This window comes from Cupressus sempervirens, chromosome 11 (assembly GCF_028749045.1).
Source record: "Cupressus sempervirens isolate cs-2001-9-10 chromosome 11, ASM2874904v1, whole genome shotgun sequence".
NCBI classification, from domain to species: Eukaryota; Viridiplantae; Streptophyta; class Pinopsida; order Cupressales; family Cupressaceae; genus Cupressus; species Cupressus sempervirens.
In genome coordinates, this window is record NC_143128.1 from 159814442 (window position 1) to 159838658 (window position 24217).

Consider the following 24217-nt stretch of genomic DNA (forward strand, 5'->3'; position numbering starts at 1 on the left):
AAGGCCAAATAAGATTCTACCTTTTGGCACATGTAATAGGTATAAGAATAGTTGCAGGAAGGATAGAAATCTTGATCTTTGGCCAAGTTATTTTGAAGGACTATAGCTCTATTCTGATTTGAGCTTGAAGAAGAAGCATGACTATTTTGCCTACCCTGATCAAAAGAGCTATTCCACTGATTAGGAGGCCTACCACCATTTGGAGTTTGATATTGCAGTTGCGGAGGCCTGCCACCTTGAGCTTGCTGCCTTTCCAAGGCCACCACATTGTTACTCATTTTTTGTATCATGGAGAAACTATTTACTAATCTCTTTCCTTGGTCCTTCAACTCCCTCCCCTGCTCTTGCAATTTTTTATCAAGGGTCTTCTCTCTTTTATCTTTATTTAGCACTAGACCTTGGAGCATTTCTTTGAGTTCATCTATCCCATTTGAGGATGTGGAAGCTTGAGGGACCGGAGTAAGGGCTTGTGATGTAGAAGTTGTAGGAAGAGGGGCTATTGCTAGTTGGTGGTTGGGAACATCAGGAAAGAAAGACATAGGGGGCCTTGGAGCCAACTTTCCTCCTTGTATCAGGATGTTCTCAGCTTTTATGGCTATCTCATAAGCATTAGGCAAGGTATCTCCTCCCATAGTTTGGATTGTAGTGGCAATATCACTATTAAAGGCTCTAAGGTAATGCAAGAAGGCATTACTAGGGGTAGGTTTCACCAAAGTAGGTATTCTATCCCATGTCTTTTGAAATCTATAATTAAAATCAGTCATACATTCATGGGGGGGCCTTTTTATAGTAGTCATCTACTCTAATAGTGACAGATGGTCACTTCTATCCTCAAAATGTTTGCAGAATCCTGCTCCTAGTCCATCCCAATCAGTTATAGAACCATTAGCTAAGCCTCTATACCACTATAATGCTTTCCCTTTTAAAAATGAGGCTAGAATTTTGACAACAACATCATCCTCTGTGATACCATGAATATTATAGACATTTGCTACTTCTTGAATATGCTCTAAAGGGGAGATGGAAGTTTTGCCAAAAAAATAAGGTATACTCTTGAGTGCAGATAATGGTATATCATGTCTTTGAGCTAAAAATAGAGGACTTCCACCATTAAAGGTGGAAAAAGCATGCACTCTTGGCTGTGCCATGTAAACAAGTGTTCTATTGATGAGTGTTGATGGCAATCTAGGATGAGTTTGAGCAACAAGAGGAGTAGAGATAGATCTCATAGGTATATTAACTATTAATACACCCCTAACCAGTGATAATGAAGTTCTAGTCCTCCTTCTTCTAGGATTTGAAAGAGAAAGCTCTTGATATTGAAATTTACCTCTAGAAGATGCCCTTGTTTCAGCTCTAGGCATGAATTTCTGCAACTTTGGCCTGGAACTAGATATTGATGTTCAGAGTCACCAAGTACTTTGAAGAATCAGCCTCTTGAAGGCTTGGATACTGAAGCCAAAACTACCTCTTCTGCATTAATCTCTGAAACTCTTTCTTCTTGACACTAGTAGACTTTAAATTTGTTAAAGGATGAGTCCCACAGGCGTGCCAAAAATTGTTGTCACTAAGGTTTGCACCCTTGTCCAAGGCCTATGTGTGAGGACAACCTAGTGAAACATGGAAACAACCTCCAAGCTGTGGGACTTGAACTATGAGGTTGAGTCTCTGGAGAAGGCCGGCTTACTCTTACTATCAGGGTGCACCTAACTACTCTTGGAGAGGAAAAGGGAGAAAGAGAGCACGAAAGAAAATCTACCTAGTTCTAATCTAAGGAGGTGATGCACCAAAATAGAGTGTTCGGATCAATTCTCTACCCATACATGTGCTACTAAACCAGAATGAAACTAAGGATATACACATCTAGACTTGCTTTCATCAAATAACCACATACAGATCAGAAAACCAAGATGAATGACACAAGGAAGAAATTCACTTATATATCATTCATAGGCTAGTAGAGATACAGTCATGTGAGTTACAGATTTCCACAAAACAATGGCACAGGAAAATAATTCTTGCACTTTAATACCAATGGCTAAAGGAGATAAATGGAGAATCAGACAGTTCAGAGGCATAGGGGAATTCACACAAGAATTGCAGAGAAAAACCTGAGGAAAAATCAGAGAGAGAAGTCCTTTACAAAAACTACAAAATCTGCCTTTATAGTTCAGGCATAACTGAGATCTTTTTCTGCTGAAGTGACCCTGCAACTACCATCCATTAAGTCTTGTGGAGGACAATCATGGAAATCTAAGGAAAATCTAATCTTTGTTGCAAAAAGTGTCTGAGAGGACTGAAAATGGTACCATAATTGCGCTTTGACCTGGTAGATGGATCGACTAAGATAGTGGAGTGTTCTTCCTATATTTTGTATTCATTTCTGGTGGTTTTGGATTGATCATGAAGATCAGATCGCACAACAAAATAGATCACCTTCATTTTTTGGTTCATGAATTAGCGGGGCGTCAGAGGGTCAACCTAGTTTCACAAGCCAACTGGGCCATGCGAGCCAATCGCTTCTTTTCATTCTACCATATGGGAAGTCCTCTATGGTTGACCTCCTTTTATTGAACTAACCGTGCCATCCTTCAAACTGTTATTGTTAACTGTAGCAATCACACTAACTGCCAGCTGCTAACCGTCAACCCTGGTCTACCAGTGAGACATGCGTCAGCAAGATGCTATGTCACTATGGTAAAGGTCACACAACTTTATCATAGCGAGATGATGCCTCTTGTTGATCTGCCCTGATCTGACGATCGTGAAGACTCATCATGCTTTGTGCTTTCTTTACCCTGGGCCCATCATATCTAGTGCCACCTCAGCAATTGCACCACACTCGAATGACACCTGGTAGTACGTAACTGATGTACCCTAGCGAGACCTAGCCTCACTAATCCATGTGGCGAAAGGGAACTATGTCACCATGGTAAAGATCATGCAACTTCATCATGGTGACATGGTGCCTTCCATCAATTTTCCTTTATCTGACAACAAGCAATAGATACTGCTCCTCAATGCATCGATCAATAGAAATCGGCCACGTATTGCTGTCTGTATTTCCTGTGCCTCTGACCCTGGACCCAGGAGGACACATGTCTTGCAAGCACCATGTTGCTAACACAAAACAAATGCAGCTTATCCATAGTGCGATGGGACCTGCCATTGATTTCTGCAGATCTGACAGTGGAAAAGTTAACCTTTTCTTGCACTGGCAACGTTGAAGATCTGGTTCCATGCGCTGACTGTATTCTGACCTGCCATACGTAGTTGTTCCCCATTGGAGTAATGAAGAACCACCTTGGTATGACAAGGAACCAACCTAGAGGGTCTATACTACTTTGACCCTACTGAGGGACACATGGTGCTCAGGCGTTATGTCACTGTTGTAAATCTCCCACAACTTTTCCATAGCGCGATGGCGCCCATCGTAGATCAATTTTGATCTGAAAATCAGAACCACCTCGTACTCTACACATACTTCCCTCTAAAAATCATTAGGCTTGTGAACCACATATGTTCTAACTCATACACTTTGCACCTCCCTATTGGCCTGTGAACCACATATTTGTCCGACCTGCCGCAAACATTTTTCGATGATGTAACCTGCCCGCTGTGAAAATTTCTCCATCGGGTGCTATGTCGCTATGAAGATTTTCTAGCCAACACATGATAGCGACATAGCACCCACAGTACCATGGAACTTTTTTGACCCGTCAAAACATGTTTGGACCCACCGGACATGTGGCATTAGGGCGCCATGTCATGAACGTAAATCTTGCGCAGCTTTCGATGGCGAGATAGCGCCAACCGTATATCTTCATCAGATTTTACAATTACAAACTTGTGGGCCAAAAAATATATCATAAGGCTTGGCATTAAAATTGTATTATCTTTGGGAATTAGCTGTTGGATGAGCCAAACATTTGAAATTTGAATCTTTGGCGAGTGAAAAAAAATGATAAGAGTATACAAAAGATCTATAATCTTCTCATTGCTTGGATTCACCAACTTGTACTTCTGCATGCTCATCAAAATTTACATTCGTTCTCTCCACAATCTTATCAATGTTAGTATTCAAACACTTATATGTTTTGCTTCTAGTGGAGTATCCAAGGAATATGCCTTCATCACTCTTTGCATCAAACTAGCCATTTCTAGTAATATTTAGAATGTAACATTTACAACCAAATACTTTGAAATTTTTTACATTAGGTGAGTGACCATACCATAATTAAAAATTTGTTGCATTCATGCCTTTCTTGACTTCTACTCTATTTAGGGTGTAAACAATAGCGCTTATAGCTTTTCTCCAATACTTTAGAGCAATATTTTTATCCATCATCAAAATTCTTGCACAGTCTATCACTGATCTATTCCTTCTTTTAGCAATGTCATTCTAGGCTGGAGTTCTTGGTGCTGATGTTTTCCTTTTGATACCTTTGTCATTGTAGAACATCTCAAATTATTTTGATGTAAACTCACCTCCTCTATCTAATCTTAGGCACTTTAGACTCTTTCCTATTTCCTTCTCAACTCTGGCCAAATACCACTTGAACATTTGAAATGCATCAAATTTTTGCTTCTAAAACATAGTATTTATCACCCTTGAATATTCATCTACAAATAGCATTATGTATTTGTCTCCTAGGTAGCTTTGCACTTCTATTGGACCACATAAGTCCTTATAAACTAGATCTAGTACTTCCTTGGAAGTGTATGTTTTTCTTTTGAAACTAGACTTAGTCATCTTCCTAGTTGACATTGTTTGCACATTGTGTTTTCAGGTTTCTTTAGTTTAGGCAACCCTCTGACCTTTTTCTTTTTTCTAATGCTAATTAGATTGTCAAAGTTAACATGACACAATCTTTTATCCCATAACCACACATCATCAAGTCTAACAACAAGACAAGTTGCATCTTCCATAACTAGGTAAAACAAGTTACTCCTAGTTTGTTCACCTTTTCTTATTAGATTTCCATTAGTATCATAGATCTTGGAAGATATTTTTCCAAATTCTAGTTCGCAACCTACATTGTCTAATTACGATATACTCAACAAGTTGTACTTCAATCCTTCAACATAGTATGCATTATCACATGAAATTTTCTCAGTAATTTTAATGGAACCTTTCCCTTTGATCTAACATGGAGCACCATTTCCAAATCTAACACTATTTCCATTATATTGAGTAAAGGTAATAAACTTAGTTCTATCTCCTATCATGTGATGTGAGGATCCACTATCTATGATCAACTTGTCATTCTTGTTTACACAAGTAACCAATGTTGTGACTTCATCTTCATCTTTATCTAATTCATCCATCATGGCCATGTAGACTACTTCATCATCATTTTCATCATAATCTTCTTCAACAATGTAGCATCTTTTTCATTTATCCTTGTAGTCTTTTCTATCATCTTCTCTCTTGTTCATGTACTTGTTTCATTCTTTGTAGTTCTTCTTTTGTGTACATATTATAGCAATATGACCCACTTCATTACAATTGAAACATATGATAGGGAACTTACCTTTGAATTTACCTTTGCATCTATGGAATCTCCTAGCTAGTAGTGCTTCTAATTGTTTCACATCTTCCTCATATGTGCTACTATCAATGGATGCATGTTTTCCTTTTCTTCTCTTCTTGTTTGATGTCTCCTCCTCAATTTCTTTTTTTTTCATCTTAGCGTTGAAATTAGATTCAAGGTTCTTAGGTCTATAGTTTTCAAAGTTGGACAATTCAAATGCAGTAAGTCTTCCCACTATACCTTCAAAGGTAAGTGTGTTTCCTTGTACACACCTTAGCTCTTGGATGGTTAAAACTCTAATAGCATAGATAGGGAGCAGAGTTCTTACGTATTTTTTGTTGACAGTTTCTTCTTCCAATTGACCACCTAGACTTCTTATTGCACTTACCACTTCTTTCATTCTAGCAGCATATTGAGCAACATTTTTACCTTCCTTCATTTTCATGTCACCAAATTTTCCTCTAAAGCTTTCTCTTTTTGCTCTCTAGACATTCTAATCTCCTCTATAGATATTTGTTAGGACTTTCCACATCTTGAATGCAGTGTCACAATATTTGATGTCATCATATTCTACATAGTTGAGTATAGAGACAATCTCTAGCATTGCTTGATTGTGTTCTTTCCTTTAGTTCAAATCATCTGCAGTAAGCGGTCTAGCTGAATTTACATGTTTAGTTCCAATTGAGATTTGTACATAGTCACCTATTGATCCATGGTGCAATTTCATTAGACTCTTCCATGCAAAAAATTTATCTTTGTTGAGCTTGGGAAATTCTCTCTTGGACATCTTGATCTTCTTGCCTCTAGTACCTTGAAACTAAATCAGCAGATAGCTATAATACCAATTGTTAGAAATGCTTTAAAATAATTGAGAGAGGGGGGGGTGAATTAGTTATTCATGGTCCAAATGTCCAATTCAAACTTTTTCACTAAGTGTGGTGAGCCCATTCAACCATTCATTCATTGACGCTTTAGCTTTCCTATTTAGTAGGTTACTGTAAATCAAGATGCAAGCATAACACATAAAAGGATCAAAAGATAACATTGTGATTTACATGGAAACCCAATTTGGGGAAAAATACCAGTAAAATACTACTCAATTATCACTCTTCTGAAGTGATGCCCATTGAAAGGCCTGCCCTGTTAAAGGCTTAGAACACACTATTAAATGTGACCTTATCAGAGAATTTATCCACCATGTTAGAAGGGGGCCTAGTTAGAGGACTTTAGAAAATTCATTTGGAATGCCATGCTATTAAAACATTTACAAATGGCTATTAAAACAACCTATGTCCATGGGATTTTCATATCTAATACAATTTCTAGAGAGTATTAGAAAATATTTGACCTAATTATAACATACAACTTTATTTGTAGATCTCAGATCACTCTTCAGCTCTTCAGATTGCCTAGCCTTCAATCTCTACAACTCTGTTAGCTTTCCCTCCTTTCAACCTTAGTCTCCTTGAGTCTCCATGCTCAATGTACCAATACAATCATCTTTCTCTAACCACTTGTCGAAGAAAACCCTCTATGCTCTTCATTCTCCTAGATGCCTTCTCCTTGACACCCTTCTAATCACTTCACAATTTGGCCCTTTAGTAGTAGCATCATTTGCTTCTTGGTCTATGACTCCTTAAATAGTAGTTTGGAACTCCCTTTTCCCACTCTATTCTTTCTTCCTTTGATTTTAATTCATATGTATTAGGTAGGATTCATTGTATCTAACCCATATTGTGTTTCCTCTAGAAACTTCTTGAATAATCCTTTTGAATTTATCTAAAAATGGTTTACATAGAATTTTGTGCCACCAGATCATCATCTTATCCTCCAACTAGTTCACAAAATTTAAGGTAGCAACTATGTCAACTTAGATTTGGCAAACCTTAGACTTTTTCAATAATGTAGCAACTCGGCATTATTGAAATCGTGGTCCTTGGCATATACTAAGTTACTCAACATCAAATACATTTTTATTGATGATTGGCACCTAAAGTTCACTTAACACCAACTAAGATTTTTTGATGCTCGACACTTGATACCTTTCTTGACACTTGAACTTCACTTGGCACCTGAAGATCACTTGGCACACACTAGATTTTCCTTTTGCTTGGCTCCAACTGAAAATTTGCTTAGCTTCAACTGAGAATTTTCTTAGCTTTAACTAGCTTGCTTGCCACCCACTAATGAACTTGGTTTAATCTTTGCAGTAAACCTCATTACAACTTCTTCCTCCAATGTTTCTAAGTGTAGTCAACCTTAGCATCTTAAAGTATGTTATCAATACATCATTTAACCATTGTCTTAACTAATCCTTGTACTTCATTACAATATCATAACTCAACTTTTCCCTTAGGTGCTCTTGTTACATCTTGTTGATTAAATCCTCTTCATCAATCAACTAAGTAATAGTACTTGGATCTTGTAAGAAATTTCCATTCCTACAAATAGTAGGTTTGACATCAATGATAAAACAATGATTGAAAACACTCTCTTAACACCAATCTCCCTCTTTCAATCAATCTTCTTCATTAGTGATCTTTTCAATCAGATTTCCAATAGAGACTACATGATCTACCAAAGAGTGTAGTTTTAGATCAAGATACCAAATTCATTGGGCTTTTCTAGCATACATTATGGAAGAAAATGAAGATGGATTCAAAGTTTAGTTCATCACATCATCCATAGATCGATGACTAGATGGAAGTTGTGAACTAGATTTTGGGAAATTTGCTAAATTGTTTGGTTAGAGACAAGCCAAAAGGATGGGATATTATTTTACCACATGCACACTTTTCATATAATAATTATGTCAACAAGAATACTAGTAAATCATCATTGCAAATTGTATATGGGGCCAGTCCTAGAAATGGTTGTGAATTGAGATAGTTTGGTAAAGGAGAGACAGGTAGTGTTGAAACAAAAGATTTTGTTGAACATTTGAAGAATATCCATGAGGATGTGAGGAAGAACATTCTAAAGATATATACATAGTATAAAGCTAAGGATGATGTGAAAATGAGGTATAAGGAATTTGACATTGGGGATGAAGTCACAAAACATTTGAGAAAAGAGAATCTTCTATTGGGTATATATGATAAGCTAAAGATGAAGAAGTTTTGACCGAGTAATATAGTGAAAAGACATGATTCTAGAGATGGCTATGAAGTTGAGTTACCTACTGAATTGAATATTTTACTAGTATTTAACATTTAAGATTTGATAGAGTATTATGAAGGAGGTGATGGAGATAAAGTGGTGGAAGCACATTGGAGTATTCCAGTATCCAGTTTAGCTACAAAGGAAATTGAGGAGATACTTGATAGTCATGTTGGAAAAATTACAAGGAAGAAAATTTATGAAGAAACCTAGTCAAATGGAAAGGGAGGCTGGTAGAGGATTCATCATGGATAGGAAGGGTGGAGGTTAACCATTTTGGTTTTCCTCTAAACACTTGAGATATGACAAACTCATTTCTCAAATTACCCTGAGTGTATGATGTAGGACCATCTTGGGTGTAAGGAAATATTCCATCAACCTAAAATATTTTTATTTTTTGCCTTTTCTACTTTAACTAGGACTAGTAGATGAGGGGGTTATTATTTTTTGGAACTTACTATTTTTAGTAAGTTTTTTATATGAGCTTAGAATGTGCTAATTTTCTACACAAAGGTTGATTACTCTATTTTGAAGGCCCTAGGGGCCCTAGATGAGGTCAAAAAATTTGATGCATGGGCACTTTCATTCATTTGATCTTGTAGATCAGGAGCCTAGATTTTTGAAAAGTTGTTATAATAGCCAATCAGTGCAATGGTTTGAGAGTTGTGGCCTTCCGAATTTGAGCTACCCAAAATTTAAAAAATAAATGTCAAAAGTATATTTGGTGTAATCTATGTGTATTTTTAGGGTCTATCAACCCTAGGTATTAAATTGGAGTGTTTGGAACCTTTCTAGGTGACATAAATCTGTCTATTTAGGAAAAGCCTAAACATCGTGTAGGGCAACTCTAGGTGATAGTTCACAACTTTGTTGTAGATTACTATAATGAAAAGTGTCCATGTGAATTAGAATATTCTAATTGTGAATTCTATAATTCCACATTTTCAATGATAATAAGAAGCCCCTATTTTTTTCTCATTATTGTTTTTGTTTCTTTGTTTCTATTATGTGTTTATGGTATTAAGGGGAGTACCCTTCCTCAAATTAGCAATGTAACTTTTTAAATGCTAATTGTGAATAAAATGAGTGAATATAACAGAGATGGGAAAAAATTTAAGAAATATTTAGCGGTTAGTAATGACAATTCAATTTAACCAATTTGAAAGTCATTGTCAAAAACTACTCAAAAGAATAACCATGGGGTCCTATTGTTGACTAGGCAAAATATAAGAAAGTTTATCATTGAAGTGAATTATTTAAAAATCATTAATTTTTAAGAGGATGTGGCATTGACAAGGTGGAATGGTTAGGATTTAATTTTTTTAATTAAACACATCTTAAGAAACTTTGACAATTTTTCATTTAGACACACATATTGAGAGGGAAATCATGTTGTAGATAGGTTAGTGAGTGTGGAGAAATTTATAGATAGATTCAAAATTTTGGATAACCCTCTATCTATCCCTGTAAGGTGTACAAAGTGATTTTTCATGATCTCACTCAAATTGTGCATTATTTATGTTGTCATTATTACTATTTATAGACCTTCCATTTGCCACATAATTTTTATAAGCTAGAGTGCCATTTTGATTTTTTTGCTTAATGTCACTACAAAGAAAAGATTGAGTTTCTTTTTAGTCTTGGCATCTATGGAATTTTTAGTTCATGAATCCATGTTTTTTTACTTTATTCATCATAGTAGAAGGATGGGAAGAGACTCATATTAGATTGAGCCTGATGAATGGGTAGAGTACCAAAATGATATGAAGCACTATGAGATTCTTAAGAAGAATGGTTGAAAAATTATATCATGGGCATTAAGAGATACAATCCAAAAATTTCAAAAAAATTTTGGAGTCATGGGATGGTGGTAAGGTCATGGTGGGATATGTTATATTTTTCATAACTCAGAAGTCCATCTCTACCATTGGTGGGATAAGCATGAAAGGGGTCAAGATTCCAACATATACTGAAATGTCTTCAAAGAAATCTCTAGAGGTATTTAGGGAGTTAGATGAAAAATTCCCTAAATTGCATCATGTATTTAAGAAAGAGGCAATGGAAGGGGTTGGAAGGCCTTGGTCAAGGTTCTCGTCCAATTTATTGTCTACAAAAGAAGGCACAAAAGGATTCACTCCCATATTTTCCCTATGTTGAATCATTTCCACATGAAGGATTTGTTCTATTTTTCTTTTTGGATTTAATCCTCCCTTTCTCTGTCTATTCAAAAATGTAAAGCAAAAGGCTCCCTTGAAAATCATAAAAGGATTTTATTTAGAATCTATGGGTTCCACTAGAATTTACCCCTGTACTCCTCCCCTCATCATTTTCTTGAGATAAAAAAGTTTTTATTCAATCCCAAAATCTTACTACTCCCAAGAATTCTTCTAATCTAGGGGTTAGGATGCTACCTCCTTATAAAGCCAAGAACAAAAAGGATGAGCTCCTTGATAACAACTATGGAAGTGTGGGTATTTTGGAGGACTTGGAGAAAGGATTCTCTTCCACTGAAACTAATTGGTGATGGTATCTCTAACCATTGCTATCTATAAGTGTTGAACACTTATTCATTTACAAAGTAGAGTCAAAAAGTCATCACTACAACCAATCTACTCTTTATAGGTTGAGTCATTTACATAAGAAAGTATGTACCAAACTCTATAGGAGCTAAGTAAGTTTATTGTTAGTAAATATTTTCTATATGAGCTAATCTCAATAGTCACCAAGCATGTTTCAAGCATACATGTGTCAAGTTAGATAGTGTGTGCCAAGCACAATACAAATCTAGTGAAAGAAATGTTGGCCTATAGAAAATAATAAAGACCAAGCAATGTAGCGTTAAATAAAGGTTAGAAATTGAATAGATTATGAGGCAAAAAAATTTCCAAACCAACTTGGAAAGAAAATTTAATAAATGAAAAGGTTGTTAAAAAATATTTAATATTTGTAAAGGTTGTTATAGATATTTTACACTTTAATGATGTGGCTTACATATCTTTATGTTGTGTGACCAATGGCTCAGATGAAGAGGTTGTTATGGAAGAATCTAGAAAACTCTTTTGTTAAACTCTTTAAATAGAGATTTTGACCTAGATCACTTCATGTGTGATAGAGAAAAAGAGAGAAAGAAAAATAATGGATAAGTGTATGCATGTGAACAAGAATTAATATGTGAGTGATGGATCAAGATTAGATCAAAAGTTAGTGAAAGGGTTTTCTTATCACTTAGCAAAAGACCTATTCAAAGAAGTGAATTAAAAAGGGAAGAAAAGTTTATCATATCACAAGAGAGGATCAATTAGTAAGGAGAAGAAAAGAAACCAACATACAGAGTAATCTAAGAGTCAAGTACTGAAGCAGTTCTTATCAACTTGAAATAGGGTAAATCTCTTAATAGAGTTTTCTAAATAAAACTTTGTACATATCATAACAAATTCTACTTTTTTGTAAGTGTTAAATCCTCTAACAATGTGATACCTAGAACTCTCTTAATCTTTTAATAGGGCAGACCCCTCATAGGGTAGATGATATATTATGATCAAACATTGTAACCATAACAAGTTAATTTTATTATTGCAATAGTGAAAATTTGAGGGTGTCAACCCCACCCTAGTTTTACCTTTATCTTAGAGGGTTTCTATATAAAAACTATTGTGTTATGTATTTCTTTTCATGCATGTGATAGATCAGACTTACATGTTACAATAAATTTACACTATGTATGTTTACTAATAGATGTTAATGAACTGGTGAAAAGTTTAAAGTGTTTAAGATTATAATTCACCCCACCCTTCTAGTATCTTTTTAATCCTATTTATACCTCCATAAGTCAACAATTGGACCCCAAAGAATTTATCCCAATTATTTAATCTTCTATTCTCAGGTTCTACAATTTACCCCTCCCCCCATGGTGGACTTATGTTACTTGAATAATGATGCAAGAGCATCCTGGGATGCACTATTATCCTACACATTTTTTAGTTTTCTTAGTTTTTGTTGAGTTGCAATGTATTACATTACTGAGTTCTCAATTATTGTTGAGCAATTAGTAGATGGTGAGCTTCCTAGTTGATGTCGAGTTTGCAGTGGCTATCGACTGCCTTTTGTTGTCAAGTGTTCTTTTGTTGCCACATCATCCTTTATTGCCAAGTGCTATTTGTTTACCAAGTTATTATTTGGATGCTGAGTTTGAGTGGTTTTTGAAGTTGACATGGGTATCAAGTTTGTGTTGTTACCAAGTTCATGTATTTTCTAAGTTTGGGTGGTTGTCAAGAATTATCGACTGACAAAATTTTCTTGGTCCATCTTTGATGAAGTTGTCTGTGTGGTTTCCTATTTGAACAACCTTTGCATTTAATATTGTGATAGGTAGTTAATATTTGATGTAAGACAACTTGTGGCTATGCATGCATTTATTGGAAGGTTTAGGTTTGTGATAGGACACCCTATGGCCACACAAGTATTTAAGGAGGTCTAGGATTGAGTTATCAAGAAGAGAGAGATGATTCTGGGAAGAGGGAAGCATGTGTCTAGAAATATGAGTTTCAAAATTGGATTGCGGAGCTTGGATGTATTTTTATTTGGCTGCAACCTAGAAGGCCAACAACTAGGCATGTATATTGATTATTTGATGAATCTATAAAACATTGTGTTCTCCTACCTCCTTTGGTGGTTGTTGTTTGTGTTATTTTCCACTATGTTAACTCTTGTGGATGGTTTGGATAGTTGGGTGTACCTTTGGCCCTAGTTTTCTACTATCTCCCTATGTCATGTGGTATCTGAGCTAAGGTTCATCCTTGTGTTGTTTGAATCATGTATAACCCTAAGTGAATTTGGTTGTAGGGTTACAAATCTATGGATATGATGTATAGCATGAAGAGGGTTACAATCTTGTAGGAGCTTGATTGTCAAAGATGGTTCAAGGTAGAGGAAATGTTGGTAATGCAATATTAGATACATTGAGACAATTGAAACTACATTAGATATTGTAGAAACAACCTAGAGGAGAGGAGCACATCTTGATGCTGTCGGTGATGATGAATTAGTAGCACCAAAACAAAATCCAAAACCTAAGAATGATCAAGATGAAGAAAGATTGATAAAATTATTGACTAGGGCATATTCAAAGCCTATTGTAGAAGTTGTTCCTTGTGATGAAAAATTGGATACAAATTTTGTGTTAGAATGAATCTCTGATATGGAAAAGTTATTTGAGTATGAAAACACTCATGATAATAGGATGGTGAAAATTGTAGTCACCATGCTAAAAGGACATTCCTCACTATGGTGGGAGAATTTATATACTGATAGACAAAGGAGAGAAAAGGAAAAGTTTAGAACATGGGTGAAAATGGTGAAAAAGTTAAACAAAAAATTACTTCCCATTGAAATTATCAAGTTAGCTTGTTGAAAAAGGTGTAAAATTTGAGACAAAGAGAGATGAGTGTGAAGGAGTATACTGCGGAATATTATAGATTGTACATTAGATTTGGACATGTGGATGATGATGTTTATAAAATTGCAAGGTACCTAACTAGATTAAGATTTGGAGTTCGAGATGAGATAAGTTTTGTGAAATTGGAAAGTGTAGAGGAAGCTTATTAATATGTCTTCAAAGCATATGATATCTTGAAAAATAGGCATGAACAAAGAAAAAGAGGTAGAGGTGGTAGATTCCAAAGAGGCAAAGGTAGATCTTATGAAAAAGGTGATAGATCTGATAGTTGTGTGCAAGATAAGGGAAAGTCTAAATGGAAGAATGATGATAAAAAAAAGATTGAATGGAGAGCTGGTAATTCTTACTAGGGAGGTACTAGTTCTTACCATGGAAGAGGTAATTATTATTCTAGTAATAGTTTCTATGGTAACTATTTCAAATGTGGTAAAAAGGGATAGAGATCCTTTAATTGTAGATCCTCTTAAAGTAGACATGGTAATAGAGATGTTGTGATTCAAGGAGATGATGAGGGTTCACCAGGTGGACCTGATGCTAGAGAAAATCTAATGTGAGCATAACCTTATGTAATAAGGGAAGTGATGAGGAACCTATCCTTAGGAGAAGTCTTTTCTAGACAAGATGTAAGATGGCTAGAAAATGTTGTAAAGTGAACATTGATAGTGAAAGTTCTACAAATTTGGCATCAAAAGAGTTGGTAAAAAATTTATAGTTGTAGACCTTGAAGCACCATAAACCCTATCATGTTTCATGTATAAAAGATGAGCATAAGATAGTGGTACATGAACAATGCCTTGTGAAGTTCAAGATTGGACATTACATTGATGAATTTTTGTGTGATATTATGCCTATGGATTGTTGTCATATTTTGTTGCGTAGACCTTAGCAATATGAAAGATATGTTGTACATGATGGAAGATTGAATCAATATACTCTTTAGGTGAATGGAAAGAAAAAAATATTGTTTCCTCTAATTGAAAATCTAGATAACGATGAGTGTACTACTGTAAGAATCTGCATGGTCAATAGGAAATAATTTGAAAAGCAAATAGAGAAGAATCAAGTCTATTTTACCATAATCCCAAGAAGACTGAGTTGTTCCAATAGCAGTTGAGAGCTAGAAAATAGTGTTAACTAAGTACTAGTTAGAGGTGATTGATTGACAACAAAAACTGGTAGTATTGAATGAGAGTCATTAGAAATTGCAAAGCTTTTGATAAGAAAAATAGGTTTTATAGGGATCCTGAAAGCCAAAATTTGTTACATATTAGAGGGTTGTAAATAGAACAAAAAAATCCTAGAAACAAAACTATGGCCAAAAAAGAGGCCAAATCAAAAGACAGGCAAAAAGCCAAACCAAAAAGCCAAAAGACATAAATTGATAATCCTTTACTTACTCCTCTACCTTCCTTTCAAGGTCTTGTATAGTTTTTTCCGCTTCATAGGCTTTCTGACACTCCTCAACCATTTGTTCCTAATTCTTCAAGAAGGTCCGATCTAGCTTGCTATGGGTTGTGTCCATGATGGTTTCCTCATCCATCCTATCTTTGGCTTTGTCCTATCCCTCATTATCCTCTAGAAGACCTCTAGCTTTTAGCTTTCTAGCAAGAGTAACAATGTTTTCATTGAGAGAGTTCACAATAGAGATCATGTGGTTACCTATTTTATGGTTGTAAGTCTCCAAATTTCTCATCCTTTTCTTCACCAACCTGATTAGTCAAATTCACTTTCTCAAATTTCTTCCCCTAGCTTTCCAGCTATCCAATTATTTCTTTAACATCCTCCAATTCATGAAACAACCATTTAATTGATCTAAAATTGTCTATTATGCTATGTATTGCCTTGTTAAGTAGGTTCATTCCCCCTTCTCTCACATTGTCAGTGATGGCCACCAACATCAGATCAATAAGTTCCTCCATCTAGACCTTTCCATCTTTTTTTCTTCAAGAATTTGGGGATTTAGTGACTTCTCTCATAATCCCCATCTTTGAAGTTCTGACATTGAAATTTTTTCTATGCCATACACCTATCTTTTATAACCACCTCACCACTTCCTTCCTTTATTTCCCCCTTTTCATGCTTGGACTTGGAGAGGGAGGAAGCATAGAAATCTCTAGACCAGAAATAGTTTTCCCCTCTAAAAGTGTGTCCCCCTCTTTCATCCTCCTCTGCTTCTTTCTAGGGTTATCAACTGGATCCTCTATATATTCATCTTCCTCATCCTTATTCTCCTCATCTGTATCCATATCTTCACCTTCTTCATTCTACTCTTCTTCCACCTGACTAGCAATTTTGGGCCAAAGGACCCTGAGGCTTTTCCTACACAAAACTTTAGTTGAAGTAGGAATTTCCTTATCTTTTCCACTTTCCTTCTTTCTAGATGAGACATAATCTTCCTCCTCCTCTGAGCTTATACTCTAAACCTCTTCCAAATCTAAGGAGAAGTTAGAACACCTTGTCTTCTCTAAAGTAGCCCCCTCATGAGCCATGGTTTTACTCCTAGATTGAGCCTTAAAATGCTCATAGATCAAGAGAAGTAAACCGTCATGTAGGGCTGGGTTAGAAGTAGGTTTTTTCTTTTTCCAAGAAATGCTCTTGTTCATGGAAGAATACAAATAAAATGGAAAGGAAACCTTAACCCCATAACAAAAATGATTAAGATAAATTAAATGATGGGTTCTAACCCTATAAAATCTAGTATCTAGAGATATATACTCAATAATGGCCCTTATCACATACCTCCAAAGTTTCTTAAATAATTCCATCTCATAGTAGGTCTTGCATTTCACTAGTTCCTTTTTCTCTTTTGTATTATTGGCAAAATCCTTAATTGCATTCACAAACATCTTTTTATCTCTATAGAACTTTAACCCCTCCTCTAGAATTTCAGTGACATGGGTGATGACCTCCACAGTATTTTGATATGATACCCCATCCACTTTAACCCTACAATCCTTCCACAAATTGACCATAATATTGGTTATCACTATGTCATATCCATGAAGCTTGGTGATATGATTTGCAATTCCACCCTTTTCAAGCTTCTCCCGAACTTTGGTTCTTTGCTTCCATTTGTCTCCCTCACCTACTAGCTCTTTCACACCCCTTTCACCCACCATCTCTATAGCCTAAATATTTACAATTCTCATAAATTACATCCTCTATTTCTCTTTCTCAATCTACTATATATTCTATTTAAAACTACTTTTTCTTTTACCACTTTACCTTTTGATATCATAAAAATGGTAAGGAAAATAGATGCCCCATAAAGCATGTCAATTTGACATGCTAAATGTCACCCATCTGTTCCTTCCCTATTTACTATAATTGTTTTAATTTCCATCATTAACTTAGGATTTCACCTGTACCTCCCTAGATCCTCTCTCGGTCGATTAGGCTTTTTGTGTCTTCCAGAATATTCCTACCCATATTCCATATCATCACCATTTCTTTCTTTATTGCTTCATTGGAGAACCAATTAGTCACCAATTTAGCCTCCTTGTACTCATGGCTTACAGAAATGCATTCAAATTCACCAAGTGTTTTATAGATTTCTTCAATCTAGGTGGGATGAAGAACCAATTTGATACATCTAATAATATTATTTGAGTCCCCCTCCAACCATACTTTTTTGACTCCCACATCCAGGGCTAATTTAATAGTGTAAAGAGCAACAATGGCTTTAGGATAATAATTTTTCTGGATTCCCAAGGGGTAAGAGAGAGGAGCAACTCCTCCACCATGATAGTTTCTAATTACTCCTTTACATCTTGAAAGACTAGGATTCCCTTTAACCACTCCATCAAATTTGGCTTTATTACAATGCTCAAGTGGGAGTTTTGATTTCACCTCTTGTCTTTTAGTTCTCATGTCCTTTTCCTTTTCCTTATTCCTACCTCCATCTTCAATATCTCCCCCTTTCTTATCTGTAAGCTTTCCTTCATATTAATATTGATTGTTTCTACATACACATAAGAAGGTTCCTCCCAATCTCTAAAATTTTGATTATTTCTCTCATTCTAAACTCCCCAGCAGAAGTGAGGCAAAGTCTAGGAGCTTATAGCATAAAAATTTGTTCCTTTATACATACTATCGCATTGACAAAAGAAATTCAAAATATTACCTGGCTTGCACCAAGTAACCCCATATTTCTTTGTGAGAAAATCCAAAACCTACATGAAGTATGGACAATGGATAAGAATATGATTAACCAACTCTAATTGATGCTTGCAAAGAATACATCTATTTGGGATATACTGACATTTCTTTGCTCGATTATCCAAAGCAAGAATTTTATCTTATAACATCATCTAGAAGAACATATTAATCTTAGGGGTAAGGCTAAGCAACTAGGCCTTAACCCATGGAGATTTCTCTTTTTGGCTCTATAGGGAATTATACCCCGATGCCACTGAGTAGCAACTATTAGGATTATCCTCAGATATTAATTCATCCCTCTTATTCTTCAAGATCATTGAATTCATCATCACACTTATTGGCTTGAGATCATTCGAAATGAGAGATAGGTCTCTCCATCCCTGGTCTATTCTATAGTCTCTAACTTTCAATCCAAATTTTCTAATACAAATATTTTCCCAGATGTCATAAATAGAACTGTTAGTGAGAGGACCTTGAATAAACTAGTTATCATGCTAGAAGAGGATATCTTCACCATTTCCCACTTTCCATTTGGTCTTAGAATTAGCCACGTCTCTTTCCTTAAGAATACCATTCCAAATGAACGAACCATTTAGGATGTTAGGATCATTGAGAAGAAATGTAGAGAAGGCCTTCTAATATAATTCTCCACTAAAACATCTCTCCATTTCCTTGAACTATTGAAAATGTGCTAGATCTTCTTATCTAGAAGAGCCTTATTAAGATGTTTTAGTTTCCTAATTCAAAGACCTCCATAACTCTTGCGGAGGAAAATATTATTCGAAGCCACAAGAGGGTATCTTTTCTATTCCTCAAGACCAGACCAAAGAATATATCTCTAGATCTTTTCCATTTTTTCAGCATATTTAGCTGGTATCTCAAAGAGACTTGGGGCATAGATTGGAAGATTTTTTAAGAGAGGATTTTACCACAAGACATTTTCTAGCTTGGCTTAAAGTGGTACCTTTCCATCCTACCAACTTCTTACTCAACCTATCAAGAATCCCATTCCAAAAATGATTTGGCAGCTTAGTTCCCAATGGGAGACCAAGATAGCTAGTTGGAAGGTTGCCAACCCTACCCCCAAGAATCCCAACAATCTTCCTTTGTCTTTCAATAGGAGTATTAATAAAGAAAACTGAGCTTTTTACCTAATTAATGAGATGGCCTAATTCCCGCCTCCTAAATTGAAGCTTCCCCTCCTATGATAGTGTCATCCATAAACTATTGATGGGTAAAAGAAGCATGTCCTAAAGAAGGCCTGATACCTCCTAATATCCCATCCTATCTTTTTATCTGAATCAACCTACCAATATACTCAGCCATGATAATGAATAGGATAGGCGATAGGGGATCCCTCTATCATAAGCCTCGCAAAGGTTTGAAGAAATCAAAAGGAGCTCCATTGATCAGTATGGCAAGCAAAGAAGAAAAAATATCTTAAGAAATGAGTTTATGCACCTCAAGATCAAAACCAAAAGCCTAGAAAATAGCACCAAGGAAAGTCTAGTCCACAGAATCATAAGCTTTGGAGAGGTCCAACTTGAGTAGAATTCCTTCTCTATTGCTTGCTTCAAGAGAATTAATGACTTCATGAACCATCATGATAGAATCCAAGATTTTTCTTCCAAGAACAAAACCCATTTGCTGTTGAGATATGATCAATGGAAGAACATTAAGGATTCTATACACCAACACCTTTGAAATGATCTTGTAGAATGAATTCCAAAGACTGATGGGCATAAATTGATCCATTAAATATTCCCTTATAACTTTAAGAATAAGAACCAAAAAAGTAGATTTGAGTTCATTAAGAAGATTCTTGGCCCCAAAAAATTCTTGCACCACCTTCAAAACATACTTCATAACCATCTCTTAATATACCTAAAAGAAGAATGTAGGAAAACTATTTTTCCCTAGGGCTTTACTTACTAGAAGAGAACAAATCTTATTTGATTTCCTAACCCTTAGGAATTGCCTACAACATCTAATTGTGGTGCGGTTGAATTAACTGGGGAAGAGATGAAACAATTTCATTCTGATCCACCACATATAACATGGGATCCCAAGAAAGAAGATAAGAGAAAAAAGAAACAACTTTAGAAGCAATATCATTTTCTTATGTCAAAAGAACCTAGCTCTTGTTACTCCCTATGATCCTATTATCAGCTCTATGCTTAAGGGTGGAAAGGTGGAAAAATTGGTGTTTTGATCTCCCTTTTTAAGCCAATTAATACAGGATCTTTGTTTCCAAAAGTTTTCTTCTCTACTTAGATATTATGCAAATCAGTGAGAATTGACATCTTTATATTCCTATTCTAATCATTATATCCTTCCTTCTAGATAATATCCTGAATACTACTAAGCTTATCTAAAATCTCCTCTTTTTCCTAAAAGATATGTCCAAAATTTGTCTTATTTCAAACTTTAATATTACATTTAACATTACTCAATTTCTTGGAAACCCTAAACATTGTAGTCCCTTCCACCTTAATATTCCACCAAAAGGAGATCCTTTCCAAAAGGGCTAGATGGGATATCCGCATCTTTTCAAACTAAAATGGATAATTCTTCTTGGCACTAAGATATGCAATTGAGAGGGAAATGGGAGAATGATCAAACCCAACTCTTGGGAGAAGGGAGAGCCTACAAGAAAAAGAGTTCAACCAATTTGGAGAGATGAGAGCTTGATCCAAATGAACTTGGATGGACTTACTCCCTAATCATTTGTTGGACCATGTGAAAACACCACCCCAAAGATCAAAATCTAGAAGAGCCAAACTATTAATGAAATTTGAAAGATCCAACTTGATATCCAAATTCGGGGCAAAACCTCTTCATTTTTCCTCATCAGTAAGGAGATTATTGAAATATCCCACTATAATACATTTTTAAAGATTACTATTCTAAATAATAGAGCAAAGATTAGTCCAATAATCCTTCCTCTCCCTCTTAGAATTAGGGGCATAGACATTCAAAAGAAACCAAGAATCATTGTTATTTATATAGAACACTTTACACAATAGAATATTACCTTCATTATACATATAAGTGACTTTAAAATGTTTATTGTTAAAGAGAGTAAGCTGGTATCCTAATACAACCTTAGAATTAGAGGCTCCACCTGCCATGGTGTTGCTAAAGGAAATCTTACCCAGCAGTTCCTTCTTCATTTTTATTTCTTGAATCAACATAAAATTAGGTCTTTGGTCTCGAATCATATTCTAAACTACCTCCTATTTATGGGCCCCATTTAGCCCCCTTATATTCCAGGATATTATCTTCACTTCCTTTTAATAGAGCATTCCACTATGGCTCTTTGCCTCTAATCCACCAAATTCCTTATAGTCTCCTCTTGCATGACTTGGCTTGAACTCTTTTTGCCTGCTGACTTTGACTTTGGTTTGAACTATTTATACCTCCTAAAATTGTAGAGTTTCTCAATAAGTATAATGATATTGTTGCAAATGATATACCTAATGGTTTACCTATGATGAGAAGTATAAGTCATTGTATGGATTTGATTCATGGAGCTAGTTTTTTGAATAAAGCACCATATAGATTGACACCAATAGAGAATGAAGAACTTAATAGACTAGTGCATGAGTTGTTGCAAAAAGTTATTATCAAAGAAAGCTTAGGTCCATCTATTCTACATATTTTATTACAACCTAAAAAGAATGGTGAATGGAGAAAGTGTATTGATTTTGGAGCTATTAGTAAGATCACAGTGAAATATAGGTTTCCTATGTTGAGGATGGATGGCATAATGGATTGTTTGAGTGGAGAAAAGTATTTTACAAAGATTGATTTGAATAGTGGTTATCATCAAATCAGAATTAAAGAAGGTGATGAATTGAAGACTGCTTTCAAGAAAAAAGATGGTTTGTATGAATGGTTGGTTATGCCTTTTTGTTTGTCTAATGCACCTAGTGCTTTGATGAGGTTGACGAATGAAGTTGTGAAAAGATTTTTGGGTAAGTTTGTGATTATTTATTTGGATGATATTCTGATACTCAATAAAACTAAGGAAGAATATCTTGAGCATGTTAGATATGTATTGTAGAGATTGAAGAAGGGGAAGCTGGTGATTAACTTGAAGAAGTCTTCTTTTATGCAAGAGAAGACTGTGTATTTGGGATTTGTAATTTGACCTGATGATTTGAGAATGGATCCTGAGAAGGTTAAAATAATTTTAGAATGACTTGTACCTAAGAATGTGGGTGAAGTAAGATCATTTTATGGTTTGGCTGGTTTCTACTAGAAGTTTATAAGAAATTTTAGTTATGTTTATAATTATATGATTGAGACAATGAGAGGAGATAAAAAGAAATTCAAGTTGACACATGGAGCTTACAAGAGTTTTGAGAATTTGAAACAAAAGGTTGATAAATTACCTATATTGGCTTTCCTTGATTTCAATAATGTATTTCAAGTTGAATGTGATGCAAATGGTAGTGAAATAGGAGTTTTACCAAGTCAAGAAGGAAAACCTATTACTTTCTTTAGTGAAAAGTTGAATGATGCTAAAAGTAATTATTTTGTGTATGATCAAGAATTTTATGCTATTGTTCAAGCCTTAAAGAAGTTGAGACATTATTTGATTCCTAGGGAGTTTCTATTGTATACTGATCATAAAACTATATAGGACTTGGAAAGTCAACATAAATTGAACCAGAGACATATGAAGTGGGTTGAGTACTTGCAAAGTTTCACATTTTTCACTAAGCATAAGAGTATAGATGGAAACAAAGTTGTTGATGCATTTGGCAGAAGATTTTTTTTATTGACTAAGAAGTTCTTCACTTTGATGACACGAAAGAGTTATATAATACCGACCCTGATTTTTTTGAGGCGTGGAGAGAGTGTAGGGAACCAAATCTAATAGATCACATAAGTAAGTATGATGAGTATTTTATTCAAGAAGGTATGTTATTCAAATGTATTCAATTGTGTATTCTTAGAAGTTCTATGAGGTTTAATTTGATTAAGGAGATGCATAGTGGTGAGTTGGCTAGACACTTTGGAATTGATAAAACATTGAGTTTGTTGAAGGATAAGTATTATTGCCACACATGTATAAGGATGTTCAAAAGTTTATAAAGACTTGTGGAGTTTGTCAAGTTGCAAAAGGAGTAAGTTAGAATACTGGTCTATACACACCTATTAATGTTCTCGGGAAACCTTTGAGTGACATCAGTATGGATTTTGTTCTTAGATTGCCTAAAATAGAGAAGGGGTATGATTTTATATTTGTTGTTGTGGATAGATTTTCTAAGATGGCTCTTTTCATACCATGTAAGAAGACATCAAATGCTGAGCATGTTGTTGAACTTTTCCTTAAATAGATTGTAAGATTGCATGGATTTCCAAGAAGTATTATTTCTGACAGATACAATAAATTTGTTGGTTACTTTGGAAGACATTAATATGGGTACTGAGTTAAAGTTTAGTTCTACATTCCATCCATAGATAGATGGATAGACAAAAGTTGTGAATAGAAGCTTGGGTAATTTGTTGAGATGTTTATTTGGAGATAAGACAAATAATTGGAAGATGGTATTGACACAAGCTCAATTTGTATATAATAATCCTATGAATATGACTATAGGGAAGACACATTTGAGATTGTTACTGGAATGTAGCCTAGAGGTATATCAGATTTGAGAGATGTTGCTGGTGAAGAAAAGAGAAGTTTTGTAGGGGAAGAATTTTCTTATTTTATGGAGTCTTTACTTAATGAAGTGAAGTTGAGATTGGAACAAAGTAATCAAAAGTATAAGGAGAACGATGATAAGTCTAGAAGACATCATAATTTTGAAGTTGGTGGTGAGGTGACGGTTTATTTAAAAAAAGGAAGATTTCCTATTGTAATATAATATAAGCTAAAGATGATGAAGTTTGGACCTTG

At 35.1% G+C, this 24217-nt stretch overlaps 1 pseudogene; it reads right to left on the reverse strand.

The window, feature by feature from the left end:
• The window catches only part of LOC149528683 (protein CHUP1, chloroplastic-like), a 79770-nt pseudogene that overhangs the window by 30978 nt on the left and 24575 nt on the right, over nt 1–24217 (reverse strand).